General features: G+C 40.0%; 1 pseudogene; it reads left to right on the forward strand.

The window, feature by feature from the left end:
- The first annotated feature begins 227 nt into the window (after nucleotides 1–227).
- The window catches only part of LOC122731982, a 54,913-nt pseudogene continuing 37,104 nt past the window's right edge, over nucleotides 228–18,036 (forward strand).

An 18,036-nucleotide genomic window follows, 5' to 3' on the forward strand; every position in this document is an offset into this window, starting at 1 on the left:
TCTCTGGTCCAGAGATAACCTCAAGCCTACTTATTTAACAACCAATGAACAAAGCTTTCTGTGGCATGGTTTTTAGCTTCGATGAGCCTGCTCCCCTGCTCCCCTCCCCCACCTGGGTCTCCTGCCACTCAGGATTTCTTCCTGGTTCCCCACTGGGGTGGGACAATCGAATCCTTCCCCCCAGTCCATTGGTACCCCTGCACTTACCTCCCTCCACACCCTCGACCATGCACTCCGTTCCAGAAGATGACGGTGCTGCAGCAGATTCAGAGGCACTGAGGCAAATTCCTCCAGCGGGTATCTGGTGTGTTGACCTGATTGCAGGGCTAGGCTTTATTCGTGGCCCAGCACAGCCCCCTGAAATCTATCTATAGCTGGAGAAAACTCTCAGCATGTATTTTTGTGTGTTTTTCTGTTCCAAGGGTTGTTTTATTGCTATTTTTGGGGTGATTGTATCAGGAGCTCTGTGCTTTTAATGTCTTTCTGCTGCCATCTTGGCTCTGCCCCGATTCACACATAAATTTGATTTAAGTGAGGCAAAGTTGTGCAAAGTCATTGGCTTCACTTACTATTCCAGAGTCATTGGAGTCCAGTGGCAAGACAAAGTGAAGACAACTGCCAATGTCTCAGGATACAATAGATAACCTTTAATCTTTAATGTCTAACAAATCTCTAGGTACTCCATAGTTCCTTCTTCATCTGCTTTGATGGCCATTAGAACAAAATTTTCTCATCCACCCATTCCACTGGGAGAGGTCTTCACATGCTTGGGGTAGATACTCTCCCAACTCAGTTTTGAGGACCTCAATCTGGTTTAGCCCATCTGACAAAACTGTTTAGTGGGGTGTTAGCACTGAGCATGTACTGAGCACTGTAGCATGCTACAGCTTCTTGGAGGCACAGGTAAGAGTTGGATGAATCAGGTAAATCACAATGTATTCTGACTTCAAGCAGTTTGCTTTCTGGGCAGCAGCTTCTGAAGAGAAAAACTCTTACAGAAATAAATAAATTCAAGTGACCAAGGATATACTAACTTGTGTCTGCTCTTTTAGTTAATGTGAAATATTTTGAAAATTAAAATTTGCAATATTAAAAAAAAGGGTTGAGGGGGCAGCTAGGTGGCACAGTGGATAAAGCACTGGCCCTGGATTCAGGAGGACCTGAGTTCAAATCTGTCCTAGGACACTTCACACTAGCTGTATGACCCTGGGCAAGTCACTTAACCCTCATTGCCCCACCCCACCCCCAAAAAAGAATTGGGTGAATTTGGTGGACAGCATCCCCCACACCAGAGGTACTAGTCTTCCCTGAAGAAACCCTATACCCTAGGTACATATATACACATAAGGTGTCCCAAAAGTCTTGGTGCAATTTAAATCTATTAAAGCTTAAAGATATTAAAAACATGTAAGTTTTAATAGCTTTAAATTGCACCAAGACTTTTGGGACACCTTATGTCTATCACCTCAAGGTTCATGAAGTACTTTTCATAGATTTTCTCATTTGAAACTCAACCCTATAAAGTAGGCATTACAGTTAACATTCCTCTTTTATAGAGGTAGGAGATGAGGCTTAGAGAAGTAAATTACTTGCCCATATTTACACAGCTAATAAGTGTCCAAGGTAAAATTTGAACCCAGATCTTTCTGATTCCATAGGTATTGTATGTACATGGTCTTTCTGAGCATGAACAAAAGTACAGATACTAGAAAGAGGTGGTTGAGTTGGGGAACTGTAGGGCAGTCTAGGTTGACAGGATCATAGATTAAGATGCAAAGGCAAGAAAGTCTGAAAGGCCCCATTCCTGGGTGTCTGAGGATTGAAAACTAGAAAACCAGCCTGCCTGCACAGGCTTTGGGTTACCACCCTCCTTCTAGCTCACATTCAAAAGTTTTTAAATCCCCAAAGGATAAGAAACTAAGTCTCATGATGGGATGAGAAAGTTGGCGGGAGAGCTCACAAGGGGTGATAAAAAAGTTGGCAAGGACTGGGAGGGGCCCAGCAACAGCCACCGCCTCAGCCTCTTTTATGCTGCCCATGGGCAAACCGGTACTTTCCAGGAATTCCTTTGTAGGGAAGGAATGATCTGGAGAAGAACAAAACATTTTCTGTTTAGCAGGAGTCTGATCTCCAAGGCTGTGGAAGAAAAGATTCTCTGGAAGATTCCTTAGAAGCAGAATGTTGAGCCAGTTCCCCAGTGCTTGCATGCCAGAGAAAATGGGACTAACCTGGGTCAGGGATTGGGAAAGAGCACCCTGATTGTCCTCCAAGGCTAGCAGGGAAGTAGTGTCTATTGCATGTCTCTATTCATGGAAAACAGATTATTGGAATGGCTTTCAAATCCTGGCTCTGCTATTCATTTACTACCTATGTATTCTGAGCCAAATCACTTTCCCCCACTCTGTAAACCCCTCCCAACATTCTCTCATCTGCAAGATAATGGTGTTCGATTACATTATTTCTATGGTTGCATTTAGCTTGACCCTATTTCACTATAACCCCAGGCAGTCACCAGAAATTGGAAAGCATTTGGTAAAGAAGGGATATTCTTGCCATAGTTAATGAGGGGGCTCATGAAGTTGACAACTGCTTGGTCCTGATGTAAGGAGTGATAAAAGACATCCTTGGTCCCTAATTTCCATGCATATAGGCATGCAGACTACTAAGAATCATCTCTTTTGATTAAGGCATGGTATCTCCTAAAAGCTCCTATGAAATACAAATATGTTCTCTGGATGAGGGAACCCATGAATCCCTTTGGTACCATTAAACATATTAGGAGGGATTCATAAAACCAAGTTCCTATGAATATGTTCCAAATATTCCAATATATTCCAATGAATATGAAACAAAGATGTTCCCTGAATTAGGTCATCCATTAATCCCCTAGTTCACAGTGAACATTTTAGGAGGTATTCATGGAATTGACTAGGTAGCCATCATCTAGCAGAGTGAAGCTACAGAGAGAAGGAGGATGGCAGAGGAAAAGGACTCCAATTTATTTTGAAAAGGGGAGGAACATTATGAATGAAGGAGACATTTATTAAGTGCTTAATCAAGCACTGTGCTAAATGCTAAGGATAAAAGATAAATGCAATGACTATCCCTGCTCTCAAGGATCAAACAATCTAATGAAGGGAAATAATACATACAGGATAGTGGTAGTGAAGGAGGTGATAAAAGGGAGGACAGATTAAGGGAGGCAGTGGTCAAAAGCAAAACAGACTTTTGAAGAGGGTCAAGACAAAAAGAAAGAAAAAGATAAACAGAAGTAAATTGGATGGAGAGATAAACACAGTTAGTACTCATAACTATGAATGTGAATGGGATGAACTCACTCATAAAATGGAAGAGGATAGCAGAATGAATTAGAAACCTAAATTCAACACTTTGTTGTTTAAAGGAAACACACTTGAAACAGAGACACACGGAATTAAAATAAAGGGCTGGAACAGAATCTATTATGCATCAGCTGAAATAAAAAAAGCAGGGATAGCAATCATAATCTCAGATAAAGCAAAAGCAAAAATAGACCTAGTTTTTTAAAAAAGATAATCAGGGAATGTACACTTTGTTAAAAGGTACTATAGACAATGAAGTAAAATCAAAAATTTTATAGCAAGTTTCTCTTATAAGGACCTCACTTCTCAAATATATAGAGAACAGAGTTAAATTTATAAAAATAAGAGCCATTCTCCAACTGATAAATGGTCAAAAGATATGAACAAGTACTTTTCAAAAGAAGAAATCAAAGCTATAGTCATATAAAATGCTGTAAATTACTATTGATTAGAGAACTGCACATTAAAACAACTCCAACCTATTCCTTTGATACAGTAAGGCAGCAAATGATGATGTAGTCTGGGCACATAGGAGCTGATATAATGTACACTGGAACAATTGACTACTGAGAGAGGGTTGCTAAAGATGAGGGTGGAAAAGCTTTCTTCAAGGGTGCCTGGTCCAATGTTCTTAGAGGCATGGGTGGAGCTTTTGTGCTTGTCCTGTATGATGAATTGAAGAAAGTAATCTAAGAACATACTAACTAAAAATGGGACCAGTGAATATAGATCATCTAGAATACTTAACCATACTTAGCATTTTGGACCATTGACCTTCAAGAAATTCCTGTTGTCTTTTTATCCAGGCCAGACCATGTTTGTAGAAGAGCCAAGGAAAGCTCTTAGAAAAAAGGACTCATTTATTGTGATCCATTATTCACATAGTGGAACTGATGATGATCCAGTATATTGATTCTATTGGTTTTGGGGAAAATAACAGTTATTGTGGGTCCAAGGAGGCAGATCAACTTAGACTATCTAGTTTAAATGCTCTTTTTGTAGGACCATAAATTTGTGTTTAAGTATTTTTTTAAAAATCATGTCTCCTATTTGTACTTAACCACTATATATATATATATATATATATACACACACATATATATATACATATATATACACACACACACACACACACACACACACATATATATATATATATTTATAGTGCACAACTGACTATTTGGCGGTTATAATGATCTGTGTTGGACATTCTGCTATAAAAGAATAAATACACAAAAGACTCTAAAAAAATAAAACAACTCCAAGATACCATCTACTATCAATCAGATTAGCTAACCAGACAGAAAAGAAAAATGGCAAATGCTGGAGAGGATATGGAGGGTAGGGCAGGGGGGTGGGGGTAAGAAACAGGGATATCCTGTTGGTGGAGTTGTGAACTAGTCCAAACATTCTGGAGAAAAAGTTGGAACTATCCCCAAAGGGCTATAAAACTGTGCATATCTTTTGTCTGAGCAATAACACTACTTTGACTCTTGTCAAAGAGATCAAAGGAAAAGGACCCAAGCATACAAAAATATTTATACCAGCTCTTTCTGTGGTGGCAAAGACTTAGAAATTGAGGGGATACCTATCAATTGGGGAATTGCCAAACAAAGTTGTGGTATATAATCTTTTTTTTTTTAACATTATCTATGTTATATTATATTTGTATTTATTTTATTAAACATTTCCCAATTACATTTTTTTTTGAGATATTTTATTTTTTCCGTTACATGTAAAGATAGTTCTCAACTTTTGTTTATACATGCTTTTGTGGTATATAATCTTGATGAAATACTATCATGTTATGAGAAATGATGAGGGGGGTGGTTTCAGAAAAATCTGGAAAGACCTACATGAATTGATGCCAAATGAAGTCAACAGAACCAGGAGCTCATTATACACAGTAACAATATTGTAATGATGATCAAGTCTGAAAGACTCAGTTACTCTGATCAATAAAATGATTCAAGACTATTTTAAAGAACTCATGATGAAAAATGTTCTTTACTTCCAGAGAAAAATGCTCTTCGTTTCTAGAGAGAGAACTTATAAACTCTGAGTGCAAATTAAAGTATACATTTTTCACTATTTTTCTTGCTTTTTTGTGATGTGGCTACTATGGAAATATCTTTTACATGATTTCACATGTATAATTTTTATATTGTTTACCTTTTCAATGGGTAGGTGAGGGTTTGGAGAGAGGGAGAAAATTTAGAAATCAAAATTTTTAAAAATTAAAATGAATAAATAATAGATTGGAAAAATCTTCCTCATAAGAAAAAGGTGAAAATATTTATCAGAAAAGATCTCTCCATCTCCTGTTTTTCTTTTTTTTGAAGTTTTTAAGTCACTCTCCTGCTATAACATTGAATAGTCTCTCTCCAGTCAAAGCACACTCTCTGAGTCCACAAGGAGGAGTGCCTCATTTCATTGACTCACACATGCAAATTATGAGCACAAACTGCCCTTTTCCCACAATATATCATTGGCCTTTTAAAGATATAGTAACATCTCTGTAGTCTTTGTGAGAGAGACATTGAAATAGGGATTGTACTTGTATAACCTGGGTAGAGTATGATATGTAGTTTCTTTACCGCCCTCTTCTCAATGTGCCCCAGGTTGGCAGTGACCTTATTAGAATGTAGTCCAGGGGGCAGCTAGGTGGTATAGTGGATAAAGCACTGGCCCTGGATTCAGGAGGACCTGAGTTCAAATCCAGCCTCACACACATGACACATACTAGCTGTGTGACCCTGGGCAAGTCATTTAACCCTCATTGCCCCACCAAAAAATGGGGCTGTTAGGACTATGAGATCATATAGAATGTAGTGCACATGAATGTAAATAAGACTATAAATACAATCTGTCCTTCCTCATTATGGTCTCTGTGACTTTTAAGGCAGAGCTAAGTTTTTTAGCTTCCGTATCACACCACTGATGCTTGTTAAACTAAAATGACCCCAAGTCCTTTTCATCAGAATGACTGTAACAGATGTCTGTCTCATGCACAGACCCCAAAACTTCCTCAGTTAATATAACGTCATGAAGGTTGCTTAGGAGTTTTTTTTCTAGGAGAATCCCACCAATGTATAAAGAAAGAACCTAAGAAATATTGTGGAACATGTGTAGACATTTTCTAACTGGCTCCAGCTGGCTAACCACATGGTTGGGAAGAGTCTTTTTTAATTGTCTGGGGAGCCAGAACTGTCTGCATCTTCAAAAGGGCCTGAGTCAACTTCAGATGTTTCTTTGCTTCGTTCCCATCTGGTGGAGCCTGGTGATTCTTTCTCTAATAGTATCCAGTTCTGAGAGACCATGTAATAAAGGGAAGGGTCTTTCCCCTCTGAGTCCATATGGTTACAAGAAATGAGGTTTCTTTGGCCATTTTGTTAATTAATTTTCATTCTTCGTGAGGGGATTATCAAAGAGCAGGAGAGTAAGTCACAGGAATCCAGGAGTTGGCATTCAAGCCATGTTTTACAACCTGTATAGTATTACTATCATAAGGGGCATGGGCCAACATTTGGGAGCAACCTTCAGTACCCTAGCCCAGTGAAAGAACTCATCCAGCAATCAGGCTACATCTATCCATGAACGTGAGATTAATGAATTAATGAATTAATTGAGCTGTGTTATGAGCTTAATTTCCCACCCCATCCCAAAGACCAAGGTAGTTCAGGGGAAATTATGCCCCAAGATGTAGGGGTGGAGGATGTTTGTATTTTGTTTTTGCTATACCTTTGCTATACCTTTAAATATTCCTTTCACAGGCAGTTCAGTGTTAAGCAGTTAAATGGAACTAGAGTTCTAATCACTGGCCTGTAACAAATGGAGGACATCTAGTGGGGACTGGAATCTATGCAGTACAGAAGAGAAACAGGGGCAACTAGGTGGTGCAGTGGATAGAGCATTGGCCCTGGAGTTAGGAAGACCTGAGTTCAAATCTGGTCTCAGATTCTTAGTAGCTACATGACAAGTCACAACCCCAATTAGTTCCCTAAAGGAAAAAAACCAAGAAGCGAAACACTCCAAATCCTTCAAGGTATCCTAGCCCTCTGAAGGGGAGTATCCCCCCTAGAATACTGAGGGGTGATGTAGCAGGCCTGGTCCTGAGGGAGTGTAGTGAGAGTATACATATTACATAGCTATCTGGCCTCATCTTCCTCAATTTCCCTTGTACAATTGAATCTTTGAACCTCTTGGGGCCAAATTTTATATAGGGAGAGTTAATTGCGTGGCTTGCCATAATATTGGGGTTCCAGAAATAATGGGGACCTCTAGGCCAAAGCTCCCTCCCCTCTGAACTGCCTTTTTAGATATTTCTCGCAGGCCAATAAGAAAGGAGTCTAACAGCCTTTTTTCCACAAACGAATCAGCTTTTATTAATGGGAATAAAATAAACAGCAAAGATGAAATTAATAAAATCAAAGACAAGGGAACAGGGAAAAAGAAAAATGGATAATCCCCCTAACTCTAACCTAAGTCTATACAATCCACAAACTCACTTCTAGTTCAGCTAATTCAAAAAGAGCAGGGCTCCTATGTTAACTCACCACCTGGTGTCCATAGCTTCAATGGGAAACAGCTTTGCAGTCTGGGCCCACAGGACAAACTGCCAGGAAAAAAACATCTTTCTATCTGCTCCTGTAGCTCGCACCACTGGAAATAGAGTGACTCTGGAAAGACTGAGCTCCCCTCAGCAAGCGTTCTCTCTCCCTCCCCCAGAAGGGGAAGTTCTTCAAACTGCCTGTGGAGAGAGGTTTCTCCTGCTGACATCAGCAGCATAAGTCACTCAGGACAGGACAGGTGTAGCTCATCCCGATCAGTCTGTCAAATTCCATTATTTACCACAAACCCAAGTGTGGGACTTCACATCTCTCTCAAATTTCATCTTATTGGATTCAGCTTATCCTTTTAGCCTGTCAAGATCTTTATGGATCATGACTCTGTTCGTCAGTCCTATCCGGTCCATCTTTGTGTCATCCACAAACCTGATGAATATATCATCTATGCCTTTATACAAGTCACTAATAAAAATCATGAACAGACCTTTGCAAGATCCCTGGAGCACTCCACTAAAGACCTCTTTCCAAGATGACATTGATCCATTACCAAACATTCTTTTGGTCTGTTTGTTCAACCAGCTTGGAGTCCTCCTAATAGTATTATCCTTCAGTTCAGGTTGTTCTATCATTTCCTTCAAGTTGTTGTGAGGAACAAATTAGCCAATATTTGTAAAGCATTTAGTACAGTGCCTGGCACATAGTAGTCACTATAGAAATGCTAATTCCCTTTCCCTCCCCGTTTATTCCTCTGTCAAATGCCTGGTTGAAATCCAGAACCACCACAACCACAGTATTTTCCTGATCTAATAATCATGTTTTTTTAAAAAAAGAAATCTTATAAATTGTTTGGCATAAAGTATTGTAATGAACCTATACAGGTGGGTAATAGTTAAATGTTCTAAGTACTTAGAAACCATCCTTTAATCTTTTTTTTCTAGAATTTTTTTTTTTTTTTGCAGGGCAATGGGGGCTAAGTGACTTGCCCAGGATCACACAGCTAGTAAGTGTCAAGTGTCTGAGGCCGGATTTGAACTCAGGTCCTCCTGAATCCAGGGCTGGTGCTCTATCCACTGCGCCACCTAGCTGCCCCCTTTTTCTAGAATTTTTAGCAGGAATTTACATCAAACTCACTAGTCTGTGGTTCTGAAGACTCTTACCCTCTTTCCTACCTTCTTACATCGTTTGCCTGTCTGTAGGACTCTTGTATTTCACATTTTTAAAGCATACAGAGAAGTACTTGACCATCCAATTCATCAATTATTTCAGGGCCTTGGAATTTCATTTGTTTGGACTTCATTACTTGACATCACAGAAGGCAGCTAGGTTTTGTACAAATATATATATATATATATATATATATATATATATATATATATATATATATATATATATATATATATATATATATATATATATATATATATATATATATATATATATATATATATATATGCCATTTTGCCATCTTCTCGCCTCGTTTCATTGCTATCAGATATTTTGTTTCAATTTCCCCCAGTTTTAAGCTCATTCGCTTTTATATAGAATCAAAATAAAAAAGCCCAGTGCTGCCTACTCCTGTCATTCATGATCATCTTCCTATCCACACCTCAAACCAGCACTTTATTTTATTTTATTATGTTTTAAGTCCACTTATTGTCTTTAACTTTAACCACAAGCCTCTCTCAGTTCCTACTGGGCTACATCCTTCCTGACATTTACAGAGCTATCTATGCCTCTCTTTTTTATTCCTTTATTTTAAAATTAATTCTCATTACCTGACTTCATATCAGGGGCTTTTTAAAAATTTGAATTTGCCACATCAGTCTCTAAGGTCACATTCTCCTCTTCTCCTTCCATTTTTCAGAAATAATATGATTAGTGTATAGAATGCTGGCCTCAGAGTAAAAGAGTTAGGTTCAAATTCTGCCCCAAACACCATTAGAATGTGAGCTCCTTGAGGGCAGGGACTGTGGTGTTGTTTTTTATTTGCTTAGGTTTTTTTCGTTGCTGTTGTTGTTTTTTGTTTGTTTGTTTGGGTTTTTTGCCTTTCTTTGTGACCTCAGCACATAACCTAGTGCCTGGCTCACAGCAAACATTTTAAATGCTTATTGACTGGCTAATTGGCTGATTTACTGGTGTGTGACTTTGGACAAGGAATTTAACCTCTTTGGGGCTTGGTTTGTTTGTCAGGGGGTAATAGTGCCTTTGGTGCAAGGGGCAGGCTGGTAAATGTTTAACAACTGCCTCTTGCGGGGGCAGGAGTGTATGCTGGAAATACTTTTAGTTTAATCTGCATTATTAACACGTTCTCCATTGCTTTCTTAAGTCCAGACAATCAACAAAGCAATAAATCTAACCCTTTTTGGTTTGTCCATTTCCAAGGTGTAAATGCTTACACTGAACATTTAACTCTCCACTCTAGAAGCAAACTGGTCTCAGCATACCACTGTTTTGGTGCATTCATTACAGGGTCATCGTGAGGATAAAGTGAAAGAATACTTATAAAGCTCTTTATAAATTTTAGTTATTAATCAACATTTTATTCATATAAACACCTCCATTTCTCCTGAGCCAGTTTTGCTTTTGAAATCCTAGACTGTGGAATCACAGGATCATAGGTTTAAAGCTAGAAGATTCTCAGAAGTCATCTAGTACAACTTCTTCTTTTTCTTCCTCTTCCTTGTGTTCTTCTTGTTCTTGTTCTTCTTCAGAAACATGACAATGTAAAGGTATCCTATTGAAGGTCACATTCTACCAAGGGTCAGTGATGTCTGTAGGGTAATATTTAACTTCCCACACTAAGATTTCTAATTAGCATACTTTTCTGATACTGTATCTCTTTAAATGTTTGAAGAAAGTAAAAGCATTTCTTAACCACTTACTATGTATTAGGTGATGAGCTAATAAGTGTTTGAGATACAAAACAAAAAGCAAACCAATACCTGTCTTTAAGGAGCTTACATTCTAGTGGGGAAAGACAAAACACATAGGGGAATGGTGGCCAGGGAGGAGTGTTTTGGTCTAGAAAATGGGGTGGGATGATGATGATTGGGATCATGGGCAATTGATTGACTTGTTCTTTCCAGAAATGTTAGTATTACTTTGATTATTCTTCCTAGAGCAACAGGTGAAAAGAGCTGTTGAGTGTTACTCTTACCATTGCACTAATTGGTGATTGGCCAGATTGAGAACTACAGTACTTAGAGACCAAGGCTTAAATATGGTAGATTGAAGTCAAGGTGTGATAAGGTAGTCAAAGTACACAGTATGGGCCTTGGCCCAATGAAAGAAAATATTCTAAACCTTTGCCAATTATCTGCAAGGGGGTCCAGGGCAGGAGCTAGACTATGCAATTAATGAAAGAAAGGGCAGCAATGCGACACAGCAGAAGATGGCTCCATTAAGACAATGATCCACACATTTCTAGTTTCCTATTTTTTTTTTAAGTGAGGCAATTGGGGTTAAGTGACTTGCCCAGGGTCACACAGCTAGTAAGTGTTAAGTGTCTGAGGTCGGATTTGAACTCAGGTCCTCCTGAATCCAGGGCCAGTACTCTATTCACTGCGCCACCTAGCTGCCCCACTAGTTTCCTATTTAAACTAAAAATGCTTTATGTTTCTTTTAGACTTTGTTATTGTTGTTATGGTTTTTATCACATTAATTTCCCTGAATATTGTTCCTTCTCACGCCTCCTCCACCATTTCTTGTAATCAATCAACAAGCATTTATTAAGCACCTACATAAGAGCTACTATGCTAAAAAAATAACCAAAATAAGACTCACCAAGATTGCAACCTTGTCTGTTTGTATCTGCCACATTCAACATCCATACTTATTTGACCTCTGGGTTCAATGTTGGTCATTGCTTTTTTTTCTAAATAAAATTGCCTTTTGTGTTTTTAGTTACAATATTGTAGTCACTGTTTATATTGTTCTCTTCATTCTTCTTACTTCACTCTGCATCAATTCATACAAGTCTTCCCATGTTTCCCTAAATTTTTCATATCCATCATTTCTTAGGGTATAGTAATATTATATTATGTTGATATACCATAGTTTGTCCAGCTGTGTACCAATGTGTACCGATTTCTTTTTTCTTTTTTTTTTTGGTACTATTTTTCCTATGCTTGGTTTAACACATAGTTTGTTCCCTCTTACACAGAGACAGGTTTGGTTGCTCCCCAAAGGAAATAGGCAAGCAAACCAAAGGGTGATTTTATGCCACAAGAGATTGGATTCTATTTAACAACTTCATCACCCTGCCCTTCCTCCATGCCCCAACTTTTTGAATTGAAGACTGAGGCTATGAATGATTGAAAGAAGTGGGCTGGGCCAAAATGAAGACCACAATAACTATCTTCAGTTGCACATATACCCAGCCTTTCATCAGGTGATCTTTAGGTCCTAGTAAGCCTTTAATTAAAGTTTCCACTAGAAGCACATTTATGTCCACTTTACAGATGGCAATAGTGACAACAACTATTATCTTTGGCCCTTCCTTCCATCACTGCTTTTGATCCCAGAAGGCCAAGCAAAACATTTCTCAGTTAGCATTCACTCTGAATTTAAGGTTTAGGGAGCAGGCATGATTTTTCTAAATCATGGCAACTGGCCCCGAACTGGGAGTATATAAATAAACTCATAGAAACTCATTCCTCTTGAATTTATTATATATTCTATCTCTCTTTTGTTCCTATTTGTCTTTTGGGCTTACAATTATTGAGATGTTTCCAGGAGGCCCAGCCCTTAGGATGAATAAATCAATGAAAAAATAACATTTATTAAGTACTTACTATGTGTCAGAATGATAACTTTGGATTTAGAGAATTATAGAAAATTAAATGCTTGGACGACATGGCCTCAAATGTTCCTTCTAGATAGCAATCTATTCTCTCATAATCCAGTGCCTATATTTTGCAAATGAGGAAACTGAGGCTTAGAGAGGCTAAGTAAATGGCAGAGCTGGGGTAGGGGCGAGAATTCTGATCCTCTGGCTCAAAATGTAGGACCCTTTCCATTGTGCCATATTACTTTCCATGGAAGAGAGTCTAATGAAGCCAAGCAAGGCACGAGAACAAATGTCAAACTCATCAGCCCTCTGTGACATTGTCCTCAAAGCCACCCACCACTCAGGGCACAAGAGCCTTATACTGCAGTGAGGGAGGCAGAACTCCACTCATATCTGGAAGTTTCAGAGGCTTAGGTATCTTACCCTGGGCCACCCAAGTAGTCAGTTGCTATATCCCCCTGCAAGTCCCTCCCTGCTGAACTCATCAGACAAGAAAGAAATATTACTGATCCCAGGTTTTGGATACTGGCCTTCAGCACCCCCTTGATGAATGAGAGCCACAGAGACAGTAATTTCTCTCCCCTGCAAAGTTAAGCCATGTGGTATAATGGCCTGAAACCAAAGGTCTCCACTTATCTTTCTTGAATTGTATTTGAATCTTAATTGTGAAAAGGGCATCAGAAGGATATCAGGTTAGTTTCCAGGAAATAGTCTTTTCTTCATTGGTCACTCAAAGCAAAGTTCCTGAACAATTGAGGCTGATGCCTGTATATTTCATGGTAGCTTGGTACAATGGACAGAGCACTGGAACTAGCATCAAAAAGACCTGAGTTCAAACTTGGTCTCAGACACTCATTAGATGTGTGACCCTGGACAACTCACTTAACCTTTTGTGCCTTGGTTTCCTCACCTGTAAAATTAGGGGGCTGTTCTTGATGATCTCTGAGTTCCCTTCCAATGCTAAATCACTAATTGATGACCCCCAATCTCCTCAAAGTCAATACATCTAAAATTAAACCAGCTCTCTTCAGCTGCTCCATTTTGTCCACTAGTCATACCAACCATTATTTCTGTGTTCCAGACCCCATACCCTGAAGTTGTCTTGAACACTGAGAACCTTCTCCAACTCCTCTTGATTCCAGTGTCTTCCCTCTGTTAATAATTTCCTATTTATCCTGCATGTAACTTGTTTGGCATGTACTTGTTTGCATGTTATCTCCTCCATTAGATTTTAAGTTCCTGGGGCGGGGGGGGGGGGGCAGCTAGGTGGTGCAGTGGATAAAGTACTGGGCCTGGATTCAGGAGGACCTGAGTTCAAATCTGACCTCAGTCCCTTGACACTTACTAGCTGTGTGACCCTGGGCAAGTCACTTAACCCTCATTGCCCTACCCCCCTAAAAAAAACCAACAATAATAAACAAACAAAAAATAAGTTTCTTGAGGGCAGGGAATGTCTTTTGCCTCTTTTTGTATCCCTGGCACTTAGAAGTATCTGCCACATAGTAGTGTGGGGCCAAATTTAATATAGGGAGAGTTAATTGAGTGGCTTGCTGTAATATTGGGGTCCCAGAAATAATGAGGGACCTCTAGGTCCAAAACTCCCCTCCGAACTGCCTTTTTATTTATTTATTTTTTTTTTGCGGGGCAATGGGGGTTAAGTGACTTGCCCAGGGTCACACAGCTAGTAAGTGTTAAGTGTCTGAGGCTGGATTTGAACTCAGGTACTCCTGAATCCAGGGCCAGCACTTTAACCACTGTGCCATCTAGCTGCCCCCTTTTTTTTTTTTTCAAACTGCCTTTTTAGATATTTCTCCCAAGCCAATAAGAAAGGAGCCTAATAGCCTCTTTTCCACAAATGAATCAGGTTTTATTAATAGGAATAAAATAAACATCAAAGGTGAAATTAATAAAATCAAAGACAAGGGAATAGGGAAAAAGAAAAATGGATAATCCCCCTAACTCTAACCTAAGTCTATCCCCAAACTTGCTTCCAGTTCAGATAATTCAAAAGAGCAGGGCTCAGATGTTAACTCACCACCTGGGGTCTGCAGCTTCAATGGGAAACAGCTTTGCAGCCAGGGCTCGAAGGACAAACTGCCAAGAAAGAACCTCTTTCTGCCCACTCCCACAGCTCACAGGCCCATAAAGAAAGTGCGCTCCCCTCATCAAGTGTTTACTCTCCCTCCCCCAAAAGGGGAAGTCCTTTGAACTCGATTGGAGAGTGGTTTCTCCTCCTGACATCAGCAGCATATGTCACTCAGGACAGGACAGGAGTGGCCCATCCCAATCAGTCTACCAAATTCTATTATTTTACCACAGTAGACACTTTATAAATGTTTGTTGATTATAAATGTGTTGTTGATTAGACAGCTCTCTATTCATCCTGACCAAATACAGCAAGAGACATTGAATCAAAGATAATTCTAACATTTCAAGCTTGGAAGAATAGAAGTACCATTAATAGAAATTGGGAAATTAGGAAGGGTTTTGTGGAGGAGGGGAAAATAGGTGTGGATGGAAAGAATAGGGGTCTTCTTAGAAAATAATGCATTTAATTTCAGATATGTTGATCTGAGGCCATGCAATTGAATCATGGATTGGACTTGGAGAGGTAGATGCAGGAGTTATAAGCCAAAAGGTGACAGCTAAAACCATGGGAAAGGATAATTCATGTAAGGAGCAGAGATTGAACAGCCAATGAGATAGGGCTTAGGACTCAGATTTGGAGGGAAGACCCCTTCAGGGAGGACAGAAAGAGACAGACCAGAGAAGGGACAAAGGAGCCTCCTTTACAAAGGAGGTAAGAAGAAGACTTTAGACAGGGCTGGGGAGTTGGAGGGAAGAACCCACATAAAGTGCAGTGAATAGGAGTATGCTGGAGGGATGGAGGGAAGGGAAATAAACATGACAAAAGGAAGAGAGCAGCTTGCTCCCCCAGGAACTCTGAAGTCTAGATGAGCAAACAAGTAAGCCTGCTTTTCTCTTCAACATGGCTATATTTGGGATTACTATGTAACACTTGGGCTAGTCCATCCTTCCTTACTGACGATTGCTCACTGTGTTTCTTTCCTTAACCCCTTTTATATCTTCCTAAACTCCAAGGCAGATTGGGGACCCTAGTCATGGGTCATAGTGTGACAGGGTCCTGGGTTGTCATAATGGAAACAATCTTGGAGATCATCTGGTCTAACCTGAGACCTCATTCTGGTCCCCTTTTCTCTCCCATCTCCAGTCCAGCCTTAAATGGCTCTAGCAGGGACTGCTCCCCAGGAGAGCAGGAGGGCATCCACAAAGTACAGCAAGGGGTTTAGGGCCAAGGGGGAGGAACTACAAGTCAGCACAATGAAGCCATGGGCAGAGACATGTCTGGGCTGGGCTTGTCTCTCTAGGGCTTCAGCTTACGGCAAATGCCTGTGACTCATTCCCTCTCCAAAACAGAGCAAATAAACATGGATGCCAGAGGGAAAGAAGTCAGAGAGCACATCAGTTAATTCTGGGATGGGGAAATCCTACCAGAGAAATTTTGGCTTGACCAGCAAAAATTCAAATGAGCACAATTGCCTGTAACTTGAGTTCCAGAATTGTTTCTCAGGGCAGCTAGGTGGCGCAGTGGATAAAGCACGGGTCCTGGATTCAGGAGGACCTGAGTTCAAATCTGACCTCAGACACTTGACACTTAGTAGCTGTGTGACCCTGGGCAAGTCACTTAACCCTCATTGCCCTGCAAAAAAAAACAAAAACAAAAACAAACAGAATTGTTTCTCAATGGTCTCAAACCATTTACCAGAAAGGCACTGAGTCCCCCTTGGGCTGTTTTCAATATACTCCCCCTTTAGGAGTCTTTGGCATCATTTTGTCTATGCTTTGTGTTTATTTATCTGTATATGTGCTCACTGAGAGCAGGAACAGTTTTGTCTTTGTATCCCAAATGCTTAAGACAGTACTTGGTGTGCAGCATTAATACATGCTTGTTGATCTGGGGGAAAATTTGAATTTAAAGTGATGAGCTCTATCTGAACAGCCACACATTTACGTATCTCTCTATGTGCTGTCATCCCTCCCTGCCCCCACCCCCAGGGTTCCTTAATGTGTCTTACACCCTTTCTTTGTAAACAAAAAAGTGCTTTGGTATCTTTTTCATGTAAGTATAAAGATGTCCTCTTACTGGGGAAGCATTGTAATATACTGAAAATTATCCTAGCTCTGGACTCAGAGAAACTTAGGTTTGAAGCCAGGTCTGTCACTTTCCTACTCTGAGACTTTGGGCAAGCCATTTGTTTTCTCTCATCCTCAGTTTCCCCAACTGTAAAATGAGGGGGTTGATCAAGATGACCTCCAAAGTCCCTCCTAGTCCTCAATTATGTGACTGGAAGCAAGTGGGCAAGAACAAGAGCAGCATCCTCTGCTTGCAGCAGGCACCACAAAATGAAGCGTTTTATTTTTAACTTCCCCAAGTCAGTTTGAGATCATTTTGACATGGTGCTCACTAGACATAACCCCTTCTGCAGAAGGCCTTTCCCAGTTCTCTCCAATGTTGATGTCTTCTCTCTGAGATCAGCTCCCATTTACATTGTGTAAATCCTCTATGTACATTATATAGTTCTTTGCACATTGTTTCTTATTAGATGGTGAGCTCCTTGAGGGCAGGCATCCTGTTTACCTTTCCTTGTATCCTCAGTGCTTAGCATAATGTCTGGCACATGGTCAATACTTAATAAATGCTTGTTGGCTACCTGATTGTCTTTTTAGGACATCACTGGTTTAGGAGGATAATTGCACATGCTGCACTGTCAAGTTCTTTATCATGGATGCATTTCAAATCTTAATTTATAACAGCTTAATGTCCTGGAAATGGGCAGCTAGGTGACACAGTGAATGGAGTTCTGGGCTTGAAGTCAGGAAGATGAGTCTTCCTGAATTCAAATCTGGCCTCAGACACTTAACTGTGTGACCCTGGGCAAGTTACTTAACTCTCTGCCTCAGTTTCCTCATCTGGAAAATGAGCTGGAGAAGGAAATGGCAAACCAGTCCAGGATCTCTGCCAAGAAAACCCCAAATGGGGTTACAAAGAATTAGACGTGATTGAAAAATGACTGAACAATGTAGTGGTAAAAGTGCTGGATTTGGAGAGAGAAGTCCTGGTTTCAAGTCCTAGCCCTGCTACTTTGTACCTATGTGATGTTGAGCAAATCACTAAAACCTCTTCAGACCTCAGGTTCCTCATTTGTAAAAAGAGGTCACTGGGCCAGATGACCAAGACCCCCTCCATCTGCAAGTCTCATGACATTAGATTACTAAGATCCTCTATTAAAGTTGTCCTCCCAAGCCTCTACCTGGT

Source organism: Dromiciops gliroides, chromosome 6, assembly GCF_019393635.1.
Source record: "Dromiciops gliroides isolate mDroGli1 chromosome 6, mDroGli1.pri, whole genome shotgun sequence".
Classification (NCBI taxonomy): domain Eukaryota; kingdom Metazoa; phylum Chordata; class Mammalia; order Microbiotheria; family Microbiotheriidae; genus Dromiciops; species Dromiciops gliroides.